The sequence below is a fragment of the Pyrgilauda ruficollis genome, unplaced genomic scaffold (genome assembly GCF_017590135.1).
Source record: "Pyrgilauda ruficollis isolate IOZ18807 unplaced genomic scaffold, ASM1759013v1 scaffold12, whole genome shotgun sequence".
In the NCBI taxonomy this organism is placed as follows: Eukaryota; Metazoa; Chordata; class Aves; order Passeriformes; family Passeridae; genus Pyrgilauda; species Pyrgilauda ruficollis.
Genome location: NW_024510321.1, coordinates 1,669,863 through 1,682,572, shown reverse-complemented (window position 1 = coordinate 1,682,572; position 12,710 = coordinate 1,669,863).

Here is a 12,710-nt window from a genome sequence, read left to right as displayed (position 1 = left end):
GAGGTGGAAGTTACCCACATTTGTGGAGTTTTTACGAGAATCACCACAAGCCATTTTGTTCAAGCTCTTTGGTCTTGTGCTGGGTTTCACATCTATAAAATCTGACTGTAATAAATTGACTGGAAGATGCATGTGCAAAGCACAGAACTTCAGAGAGGTCAGAAAGTGAGAAAGGACCCATATGGCATCTTTTTATGCCTCTACAGAGCACAGATTTCAGGCATAATGGGTGTTGGACTAAATTATCTCTTGGTCAAGTCAGTGGAATAAAAAGAAGAAAAACAGCAAACAGGATCAAGTCACCATTTGTCCCTTTGGGTGTTAATTTCAGAAAGCCACAGTGGGAGGATCAGAGTGTTTGGGTGCTCTAACCCCTCAAGACAACACCTTTAATTTTAAATAAAAGCTCTTCCTTCTCTGGCATCCAACCCACAGTTACATTGTACTTACCCCGATGGGAAATTCACTTACCATCAGCTCCATGAAAACAACCTGCCTTTTTCCTCACAAGTGTGTCCTGCAGGAAAATAACATTTGTACTCATAGATTTATCATCAAAAGCCACACCTGAAGTTCTTCTGGAATTTTCTTTTCTTGTCAAGACATGCCAGCATCAGAAATCTCTTGTGAAAATGAAGAGTTAATTAGTTAATTAGTTAACCCCATTACAAAAGAGTGGTTCTTGTGGAGGTACCACTGCTCCAGCTTGAGTTGTGTTTTCTTATTCCTTCCTGTCCCAAAGGTGTGTTATCCTGAGATTCCTTAATATCTTCCACATAATTATTGCTGCTGGAATAACAAGAAACCAACTCAACAGTGCAAAAGAAAGAGAATCTGGGAGAGAAACAGCTTTTAAAGTACAAACAAAACACCGCCCAGCCCTATCAAGGCCACATCAAAGGGGCAAACCCAGCATTAGGGCAGGTGACCATAAAACAGCACTGTGAATTCACAGAATTCTCAGAATGTGAGGGGTGTTACAGGGCACTGCTCAGCTCCCTTCCACAGCCAGTGCTTTCCCCCAGAGTTTTGGCACACAGCAGGTAAGGAAGGGCAGAGCATCAATCTCTGTGTGCAGTGAGAGCTCAGGGAATTTAGGAGTGGCAGTACTGAGAGGAGGAAAAACCAGTGCAAGAATCGAAGCAGTTCAGCTCCCTGTCGCTGCTCAGATCTTTCAGTTGTCACTTGGATAAGCACAGAGCTGCCTCATCCTCATCCTCCCTTATCCCCACGAGTGGAAGGTGGTGCCATGCAAATGGACACTTGTATGAGAGCTGGACCAGAGGCACCAGTGAGTCCAGACTTGAATTTAGCAGGTGTTGACCTGCTAAAAGGGATGTGTTGGACTGCTAAAAGGCATCCCTGACCCTCAAGTGGTCCTTATGCAGTCCTCTGAAATCCCTTAAAGAGGTTTGCTTCAGGATTAAAAGGCATTAGGCATGTAGATTAGAGAGAGGTGTTTGATCCATTTCCTCTTTGTCTCCACTCCTAAAGATTTTTCAGTGCCCCTCAGGTTGCCCTAACTCGTGTTTGAGCTTGGGTTGTGCTGACTGTAATGGAATTGATCTCACTGAACCTGCAGCCCTGTTCAGCTCACCCCAAACCAGATCTTTAAACCTGGTCAGCTGAACTGCCAAACCATGGTGGGTGGGGTGGAACTGGATGATCTTTAAGGTACTTTCTGACCCAAAACATTCCACAGTCCTCTGATTCTCTGACATCCTTCCCAGAGTTATTATGGACTGTGGGGCTTGCGCTGAACCCGGAGTTGCTGTGATGGAAAAAGGCTCTGTTGCAGCCTTGAGGCTGCTGAGATCCCCCTGCAGCACTCCTGGAAGTGCCAGGGACAGAACAAAACCTCCAGAGGCTGCTGGATTTGCTGGTGTGAGGTCAAGCTCAGCACTTTTCTGCCTGCCAGTCTCCAGCACTGGAGACAAAGAGAGAGGGCTGTGAGCGAGAGGACAAGGCTGCTGTCTTTGTCTCTGAGAGCTGAGCTTCCACCTCAGAGGGAGAACAGCCAGAGCCTGGCAAAGAGCTGTTTAAAAACACAGCACAAAACCAATTAAAGAGAAGAGTCCCAGCTGATCAGTCCTTGAAGTACCTCAGCACTGAGTGCTCTGATAGCTTCAAGTACTCTGAATTGCAGCATCCACTGGCAGTGGCAGGAGGAGCAGCAGGGAACACAGATGAGATGCTGGATGTGGCTGCTATTGCCCACCAGTGACCCCCTGCAACATCTTTCTTTAGCAAACAAGGACCCTCAGGGTTTGATGGGGCCCTGATCAAGCCCAGGTTTCACTGGAGATGCCCTGATTTTCTTCCTGTGCTGGCTGAATGGAATGTGAGGCTTTGTCCCAGCTGAGGATTTGTTGATGCTGAGTGCAACCAGAAATGTTGGCTCTGTCTACAACAGGTGAGAATTAAACCAAATCCTTCCTGAAAATGTCAGACTTCCCACATTACGTGTTGGCCTGCCACAAACACTCCAGCTGACACCAACCCAGAGGATTTAACACACCAGACTCAGAATTAACTCCCAGACCTGACACAGATTTTTGTCTGAGACCCTGGGAGGCTTCACTTCATCTCTGTGTGCCCTCTATCCCAACAAAGGAAATGCCACCTCTGGTGCCTTGAACCATCTGGAAATAGTTGTCAGCCCTCTGTATTGCCCAGAATATAATTTCCTTGAACTGTTAAACACATTTTACTGTAGTGGATTCATAAATAATATTATGAAATAGTCAAACCACTAAAAGCTTTGGATCCCAAAGTTAAAAGCAGGAAGTCTGGACTATGTAAGTTGTAGTTACTCTCACCTGCTTTGGTGTTACCACTTTCTTTGATTTTTAGAACAAAAAAAATTTACTAGGATTTCCTTTAGAGATAGGTTTCCAAAAAGTAATGTTAATAAGAATCATGAACTTTCTGTTGAGCTCCAGTTTTTTGCAAACCTGTTGAACAGCCGAGGTGTGCTTCAAATTGGTTGCAGCTTTCTCAGGAAAGGTCACGAACCTTGGTAATACCTTTATAACCATCCCAGCTTTAGAAAGATTTCTGGGGAAAATTAAGTGCCTAAAGGCTAAACTATATCCTGTCTCAGAGCTCCCACGTTAAGGTCATATTTAGAGGGTATAAATTAGCTGTGTCTGTTAGTAGCTCTCTGACCTTAAGCCTTCAATGTAAAATCCTGTAGTTTTTGGCTTAAAGTGAATTAGAAAAACACAAAGCAGGTAGTTAAGTGGATAAAATGACAGAGCAGCAACAGCACACAGATGTTGTTATGTTCCTGCAAAGACTGTCCTTTGCACCCTCCAAGCTGTCTTTTCTGCTCATTCTCCAAAATATGCATTATATTTAACATTAAAATGAGAGCTGGTAGCGCCGGGTATCTTTGCCCATCTGTTTCTCCTCTGAAGTGCTCAGTATTTTAGGAAACTAATAAAAATAACAGAGTGGTAAGAGCCAAGTTTTTGCTGAGGGGACTCGTTGTTTTGGAGCTGTGCTGGGAGAACTGGCCCCTTCCCAACGAGGTGCACATAAAAGTCCACCCTGGGCTGGGTTGTGACAATGCCCCAGCCTTGCCTGTGAACTGTAGGGGCAATAAAGCTGCTGGATCAGCCTGCAGAGAGCTTGGGGCCAAAGCTGTGTGCAATGAGCTCCTCCTGAATGCCGCTCTTTGAAGTCTTTGCAGATGATGTGTCTCTAAAAATGTCTCTGGGACTGATCCACTGAAATCACTCAGGGCTTTTTCCATTTCCTCCATCCTCTTTTTTAAGCTGTAAACACATGGCCCAGTGTCTCCCTGGGGGATGGAGGGAAGGGTTTGGTCCCTTCTGAACTGTTACTGTCCTCTCACCTCCAAACTTGGAGGTGCCTGTGACAGAGGGTTCAACTGCTGACTGAGGTTGTTTCTGCTCCAGGCTAAAACCTTGGATGTTCTCAATTGTGGTTCTTCTCCCTGGCTTCTCCCTGAACTTCTGATCCTGGCTCTGCTGCTTCCCTCCCCTCTCCACTCAGAGCTGTGATATTGCCTCACTGACTTCTTCCCAACCCTGGCAAATTCGTCCTCTAAGCACCAAGAGGAGGAGAGCAGATGAGGAGGATGGAGGTGATGACAGGATGGCATCAACTGGCTCCCTGGATGCCTGTGAGGAGCAGCAGACACCATCAAGGATGTCCTGCTCACTGTCCTCTTGCAGTTCTCTCCAAACCCATGTTTAAGACCTTGACTCAGCCCTGTCTGTAATTTCCTCCTGAGGAGGAGGAGGGGCAGGCACTGATTTCTTTCTGGTGACAATGACAGGACCCAAGGGAATGGCCTGGAGCTGTGTCAGGGGAGTTTTGGGTTGGATTTCAGGAAAAGGCTCTTCCTCCAGAGGGCACTGAACAGGCTCCCCAGGGAATGGTCCCAGCCCCAAGGCTGCCAGAGCTCCAGGAGCATTTGGACAGAACTCCCAGGGATGCACAGGGCAGGATTATTGGAGTGTCCTGGGCAGGGCCAGGAGCTGGGCTTGACCTTCTGGCCCCCTTCCAGCTCAGGATTCCACGATTCTGTGCTATCTCCAGCACAAAAAAGCACAGCCTTCACCCTCCATGACCTGGAGCAGGTTATGTTTGCTGGTGGAGCTGTTCCCAGTGGCCTTCAGGGGAGCAGAGGTGCACTTGAGTGGATGCTTCAAATACCTGATTAACCTGCAGGAATGTAGGACTCAGCCTCAGCACAGTCTCATCCAAAGGTCACCAGAGCCACTGGAAAGTCTGACCTGAACCACAGCTGGGGGGAGTTTTGCCAAAAGCCAGAGTTGTGCAGCAAATAAAGATGGCTTATGCTGATTTCTGCCATTCCCATCTTGCTGCTTCCATTAACACTATTTCCTCCCCTCCTTTCCCCACTCCTTCCTCTCCTCTTTCAGGATAAAAACGAGCCTGCCAGACAATGCATTCACAAGTTAACACAGTGCAACAGACTGTGACTACATTAAGAGCAGCTCACAGGCAGCTTTTACATCCAGGCTCCGGGGAAGGAGCAATGAAATAGGAGGATGGAGCTTGGCACTGCTGTGAAGCTGAGCAGCTTCGGCTATAAAAAGAAGCCTTTTACACAGATATATAAAATGAAATAGCATCTGAAAACCTCTCTGCTTTTGGAGAGAAGATGAAGCAGCAGCACACGAGCACCAAGCTGGGGAGAGAGCACCTGGATTGGACATGTGCAGAAGAAAGATGTCCAGAGGCCAGGGCTGCAGTGCTGTGCCCCAAACCAGCCCTGCAGAGGGTGCACTCAGGCTCCTTGGGGGTTTATCTGGCCAAGAGGGGTCCCAGATCTGGCTTGCTCCTTGTGGGCAGGTGCTTCACACGTGGCTTTCCCCCTGTGTGGGTCTGGAAGCTGTTTCAGGATGAACTGTGACCCTATAACTGTCTACTGCACTCCTCTCAGCAATTTAATGACCTGTGGAAACTCTTTGTACAAGCTCCAGCTCCAGCACTGGTGACATTGCCCAAAACCATTAATTTTCTCTTAGGATCCTGGGCCAGGGCTTCAAGTGCAGAGGCTCTGGAAGTGTGAACAGCAGACAGGGCTTGTCACCCATCAGCCATCACCCGTCACTGCCGAGCATCTGTCACTTCACTGCTGCCCTGGGTCACAGCCCAGCAGCTCCTGGGAGCAGCATCTCTCACACAGAGTGTCTGGAGTTTGTTTTGAGACTTCAGGAGGTCAACCCCTCAGCTCCTTGGCTGCAATGATGTTTTTTTTTTTTTTTTTTTTTTTGTTTTTTTTTTTTTGGTTTTTTTTTTTTGTTTGTTTGTTTGTTTTTTTTTTTTGTTTTTTTGGGGGTTTTTTTGGTTTTTTTGTTCTGGGGTAAAACACCAGGGGCCTTGCTGCCTGAGTTTTTCTCTTCCATCCAATACTTGATCTTGCTATTTTGTGTTAGTTTAAATAACCTCTTAAAGACTTTGCTCTTTCTTTTGGGACTTGTAGTTCTGGGTTGCAATCAGGTCACCTCTCAATCATCTTTCTGACAAACTGAAGAGATTGAGCTCATTAAATCACTTACCAAAAGTGCTTTCCCCAGCCTCTAATAATCCTGTGTATTGCTTCTCTTCCCTGATTAGTTTATCCATATGCTGACACCAAAAGATATCATGTGGGTCTGACCAGTGCTCCCAGTTAAGGGCTTTTTTTACCCAACTGCTCCTCTCCCCAAACACCTAAAAAATCAAACACCCCCCTCCAAAGCACACAAACAACTCCCAGTCTGTGACTACCAGGGCAGACTGAGCTGCTCGGATTTATACCAACAAGATTGTCTTCAGAGTCATTGTTTTCAAAACACTTTCTATTCTCCAAGAATTACCTGCATTCTTAGAGGCAGCAGATTGCATTTGTCTGCAATAAAAAGACCATTTGCACAAGCCTCCCTGACAAGCAGGCAGAATTGCCCCTCTCTAAATGTCTTGTCTTCATTATTATTTATAGGTGCTTCATCATTTTGACACCCAGAAATTTTATAGGCTGTGATTGCATATTTACTTTGGGATCATTAATGACCCTGTTGATAGTGCTGGGCTCAGAGCCAATCTTGTAAAGTGCCAGTAAAGTATCTCAAAAAAGTCATTTCATTAGCTACAGGAATGCTGTTGCCCTTGTTCTTAATCATTTGAAAGTGTTTCTATGGATAAGAATATCTATTCACATGATCTATGGCTCATTATTGCCCAAAATATTGCTCAATATTAATTAAAAGCATTTGAAAGATGCTTTGGAGTATTTAGACACAAATCTTTCCAATTTCCCTTGATCAAGTGTCCAACAGACCCATGTTCAATAAAGCCACGCTGGCACATGGGATAATTGCATTGTGCCTTCATTAATCAAATCCTGTATCAGCTTTTCCATAATTCTGCCCAGGGCTGGAAATCCAATAAACTGGTGTGTAGTTAACCAGATTATTTGATACTTAAACTTCTAAAATTAGGTCCTTGCTGAGTTCTCAAAAAAATCCTGTGACACATCCCATTGAATCCCCCAAAAATGTGACATTTCCAATTGTTTGGGCTTAATCCACTCTCAGAGATGCTCTGACACAGGGGCTCTGTCCAACTGAGCTGCAGTGGAGCTGCTGAGATGGAATAAATAATGAATAATTGAATAAAAGATGCTCCCAGCTCCTCAGCCACTTAAACACCTTAACACAAACCTAACTTTGTTTATCTACCTATATAATTCTATAATCTGCTCATCACCATGGCAACCAGAAGAGGATACCCTCAGAATACCACAGGTAACTGCATTTGGAAGGAATCTTTCCTCTAGAAATGTCCCTGCTTAGCTTTGCATTAATCCCCACGGCCACTCACCTCACACTAACACTGCAAGCTCAAGGAAGCACAAATGTGTGAACTCACAGCCACAGAAGAGGTTTCAGGAAATATCTGATGCTTACCACTTGAATTTATGGATGAGTTAGCCCGCTTCTCTCACTGTGAACAGTTTTGTCTCACAGCTTTAGGGAGCTCTGCTCACAGCCCAGGATTTACACACTCCCTCTCATGAGAGCAGAAACACGTCTTGGGAAATTAGAAGTGTTTGTGACCTCCTTTCTTGATTGGTTTTTGGTGGGTTTTCTTTTTTTTTTTTTTTGTGTGGGTGTTTTTTTTTTTTTTTTTTAACAGAGAAATTTCATCTCTGCAGATAAAGTCCAGAGCTAGAGACAGTACCAAAAAAAAGAGTAATTCTACTATGATTGAATTCCACTCTCCTTAAATCCAGGCTTTCTAATGTATTAGGGTCCTGGACTCTGCTATTTCATGGCCATTATTGCCAAGATTGTCACAGAATAATTTGGGTTGAAAGGGACCTGAAAAATCATCCAGTTCCAAAACCCTTCTGTGGGGGTTGGTTCACTATCCCAGGTGGCTCCAAACCCTGTCCAACCTGACCTTGGACATTTCCAGGGATCCAGGGGCAGCCACAGCTTCTGTGGGAAACCTGTGCCAGGGCGTCACCATCTTCTGGGCAAAGAACTTCTTCCTAAAATCCAACTACATTTCTTCTCTTTTAGTTTAAAACTGTTCCCCCTCATCCTATCATTATCTGTCTCTGTAAAAAGCTGCTCTTCTGCTTTTTTATGAGCCCTTTTTAGTACTGGGAGGCCACAATAATCTCTCCCAGGAGCCTTCTCTTCTCCAGGCAGAACCACCTCAACTCTCTGAGCCTCTCAGTGCTCCAGCTCTGAGAGCATCACAAGGACTGAGCCTCCTCAGAAGCCACTACCCCCCAAAACCCAGATGAAAACCAAGAGTGGCTAAAAGTCAAGGCTCAGGAAAAAGGAAAGAGGGAGGAAAAAAATTGGAACATATTATTTCTAAACCTCTTCATTCAAACTGCAGTTTTTAATGTGGCCTCTGGCTAATTTAAGAGGAGAGTGCAAAAAGCAGCAGATAACCTTTCAGTGACTCTAAAGGGAGGCAGACAGCACACATTGCTGGGGTCACAACCCAGGTGGGAAGGCTCATTTAGGCCCTACACTCTATCAAACATTAAGAAATGCATTTGATCCTGCATAAAGAGGCAGAACTGAAAGCCATCCTCTCATCTCTCCCCAGTCTAGACAGAGCTGGCACAGCCACATCCACCAGGAGGAGAAGACAAATCCTCAGCTAAGCCCAAACACTGCACCAAGACTTCTCAGCCAAGGTATTTCGTGGTAGAATTTCAGTCTCTGAAGTCTGTAAAATCTGGATAAAGGGCCTCACACACTGTGTGCCAAAGCTGTGAGGATTAGGCAAGCTCTGAGCCATGCCCTGCAGACATCATCCCCTTGCTCCAGAGCTCACTGTACATAGCCTTTGGTCCTGCTTTCTGTACCTCTACAGCTAGCACTTGTATAAATACATGTCAGGCTGCATGACTGCAAAATTGTACAGAGCAGGAAAAAGGCACAAAAGCCCTCAGAACAGACAGTTTAAATAATTTGTATTAGCTGTATTGAGTGCAGTGAAATATTAAACTGAAAGAAGTGGCCTTCAGAAGTTGTAATCTTACTCTTTGTGCCAGTCCCTGTGGGTAAGAACACACTGTGCCCTGGTCTGGATTTTGATTTCTGGGCAAACTGCTGGTTCTCCAACCCAGCCCAGGCCAGTGACCTCCTCTCAGTTGTGGTCCAGGAAACAGCAGGTCTTGGAAAAGGGCAGATCTTTGTGCAGTTCAGAAATCCAGATTGACAGCTGGCTTAAAGCTTGGTTCATAGAATCACAGAATGGTCTGGGCTGGGGATGACCTTAAAGGTGATCTCATTCCAACCCCCCAACTGAAAATGTGACCCCAACATTGTTTTGTAGGTTTTGAATAACTGTAAACATGGCTTAGAGTTCTGAGCACTGTAACTATGGCCAAAATGAGACATCCACCACCATGTGGCATCATTTGGTCAGGAAAGTTACTTCAGGTCTTTATTCCTCAGCTTGAAAAGAGAGTTCTACACCTGCCGTATTGTGACCCCATTTTTTCCAGCACATTTTTCCCTCAACAACGTTTATAATCCTTTGTTGTTACAACTGTTCTACACTACAAAGGGAAATAATGGGAAAATAAGAGAAGTTTAGGGAATAAAGGATGAAAAAGATGGCTGTTAAAGAAGAGGGCTTGCAAGAAGAGTTCCAGATGAGATATGCACAGAAAGCAGAGGGATAAGGTGAGGACAGGAGGTCAGAGCTGCTCTGGGGAGGGGACCAGCTGAGGCTCTGGCACAAGACCGACTGTTGACATGTGTCAGCATTAACAACCACTTTGTAGAACAAACACCAAAGGGCATCTCCTGGCTTCTGACTTGTTCATTCCCATCAGCAGGGCACTTTTCCTGTCAGTGTTTCTGTCTATAACAGCCAAACCCTTCTGCTTAATTAGTTCCATGTAGCACCACCATGGACAGAGCCACCTGCCCCCCTGGCTGTGGCCCAGCTGGGTGAGAGCTGATTTCACTGCGGGCACATTTCCATGCCAGCACTGACACCCTCCTCCTAACGCTGTTTTCTGTGGCAGTCATATTCTCTGGAAAAATCCCCTTGCCCAGGGTTTTTCTCCTGGGAAGCTGAGAAGCCTCAGAGAAAAAGGAAAACAATTTTATGTCATTTGCTTCTCCTGTGTTTTGCTGCTTTGGAATGTGGTTGGAGATTGTTTATCCAACAGCTGATTATTTAATTGGTTTCATGTGAGTTGTTTTGACTTAATGGCTAGTCAGGGTCAAGCTGTGTCGAGGCTCTGGAGAGAGCCACAAGTTTTTATTATTATTTTATTATTATTATCTTTTTTATTTTTATTTTATTTTTATTTTTATTATTATTATCTTTTTAGCCTTCTGTCTGTATCCTTTCTGTGTTCTTTAGTATAGTATTCTTTAATACTATATAGATCATAAAATAATAAATTAGCCTTCTGAGAACATGGAATCAGATGCATCATTCCTTCCTTCATCTGGGATGCAACTCTTGCAAATACAAGAGTTTTCCACTCAGAGACTGCCAGCTTCCTCTGCCAGTGGTCATTCCCACTGCCACCTGCCAGAGGCTGATGTCCCCTCTGGCTCCTTCGGGACAGGTGGTTCCATCAGAGCAGCTCTCCATCCCAAAATAACACATTTGATGGTGATGTGAGCAGCTTGGCACAGGAGGCACTTGGTGGCTGTTCTTCAAAGCTGGCAGCCACTGTCTGTCAGGTACCTGTTGCTGATTCCTCGACTTCTGGGTCTCAGGCTGGGCCCTCCCTGGGGCTGCCCTGTCAGGGAAGATCCTCCTGGAGCGTGTCAGGAAAGAGAGATGCACTGGATTTTTTCAGTCTTCAGGTTCTTGTTCATTATTATCCTATCTAAAGTTTTGCACGCTGTCCACCCCAGGCTCAGCGCACTGGAAAAGCAAAAATCGCCAACAATCTCTTGTTCCAAGGTCTTTGAGACTAAACTATCCAATTAAGAACTGACACCTAGATTATTTTCCCTTTTAACCCAATAACTGATCCCAAAGAGCCCCCAGTGTGGACTTTTCTGCCCAACTACAAAATGCCACCCAAACCCAGGAAGAAGAAGGAAGAAGCAGCATGAAGAAGAAACCCAGGACAACACCCTGTGCCCTCCATCTTGCTCCCATCCACAACATACTAAAAATCCCAAACCCTAAATTTCTCACCGAGTGACACACCTACACTGCTCTCCATAACCTATTTCACACTTTTGTGGGTTCTGGTCTATCTTGAAGTCTAGGAAACTTTCTCCATGGATGAGGGTCAGAGTCAGTGCTCCCCTGGGGGGTCAGGGCACCCCAGAGCAGACAGAGAAATATTCCCAGTGCTCTGGGTTTCCACAACTATCCACTCCTCCAAACCTGCTCCTGCAGGCAGACACCACCCCTGTCCAAACCAGCTCGGGGGCTGTCCCCAGCAGTGCCACTGTGTCACACGTGGCTGGGATGGCTGAGCACCTCTTCCCCCTGTAGCAACAGCAGGGTCTATTTTGTGTTTATTTCCTGGCTCAAATCTTTCCCTTTGTTAGGTTTGGCTCGATGCCACGCTCAGCTGAGGAGCCAAAAAGCCAAGGGCAGAGGGCTGCTGTTTCACCTCTGATAGATGGGAACTGAGGTTACCCCTGGCAGCTGAATTGAGGCTGCTGGAAACTAAAAAATGGGACCTGGTTGCCACAAGGCAGTGCTCTGCAGGTTCTGCTAGTGGGGTTAATTGGGATTACCTGAGCTTGGCTTTAATCAGCACCAGGAACATATTGTTTTCAGGATTATTTTGCTGAAGTGTATTTAGAAATGTCCTGGTGGGTTTTGATTATGGTCAGAGCAACTATGGGCTCCTTAAAGAGTTAAAAAAACCCTGGACAACAATGAAACCATCTGATCTCTTCAATGTCATCTCACATTTTCACTGGAAGTACAGTACTGCACAAAATACACAAGTCTGATGTAAGAAGAGAGTCTGACATAGTCAGGGATTTTAAATCGTTTGGAGTTTTTTAATTCCAAGAGCTCTAGTCCCCAGAGTTGATCAGTGTTTTACTGTCTCTTGTATAAATTTCAGAAAACACAGCAAGTGTTTAAGGTACACATGCAACAGTCACATGTTGAAGTTTTGTAGGTGTTCACACGATATGAGAAAGAAATAACAATGTAATTTAATTTTTATAAGCTGTCTTTTTATCAGGAGACCTCAAAGACAGCCCTCAAGCAAAGGGCACCGTCTTTTGATTTACACAGATCAGAAACTGCAGCACCATTGGTTTGTGCAGCATCTCCCACCTTGCTCCTAGAAGAGCCACAAACACAAAGGGTGACTGTGGGGTTGAATTTATTGCTTTAACCATCACCCAACGTGGCCCCTCAGACACCTCCTGCTACAAAACCTGTACCCCGGCCTCTATCAAACCTGATTTGGATCTTAGCTGATGGAAGCAGCTCCCCAAAACCCAGTGGAGCCGTATCTAGGTTTGCCAGATGAAGATCAGCTCCTCTATATTTCATGTTAATGTATCCCTGCAATTCACCATGTCTGTTCTAAGTGTTTCTTAATCTTTTATTATTTCTGCGTCAAGGACTGAAGAATTTTCTGGCTTTGTATAATTTCTCAGACATCTGAGAACACCAAAACATTCAGTTTTAATTCCTCTTTCTAATGGATAAGTATTTAAAGCTGTTCCTAATCAGTTAGCTTTACT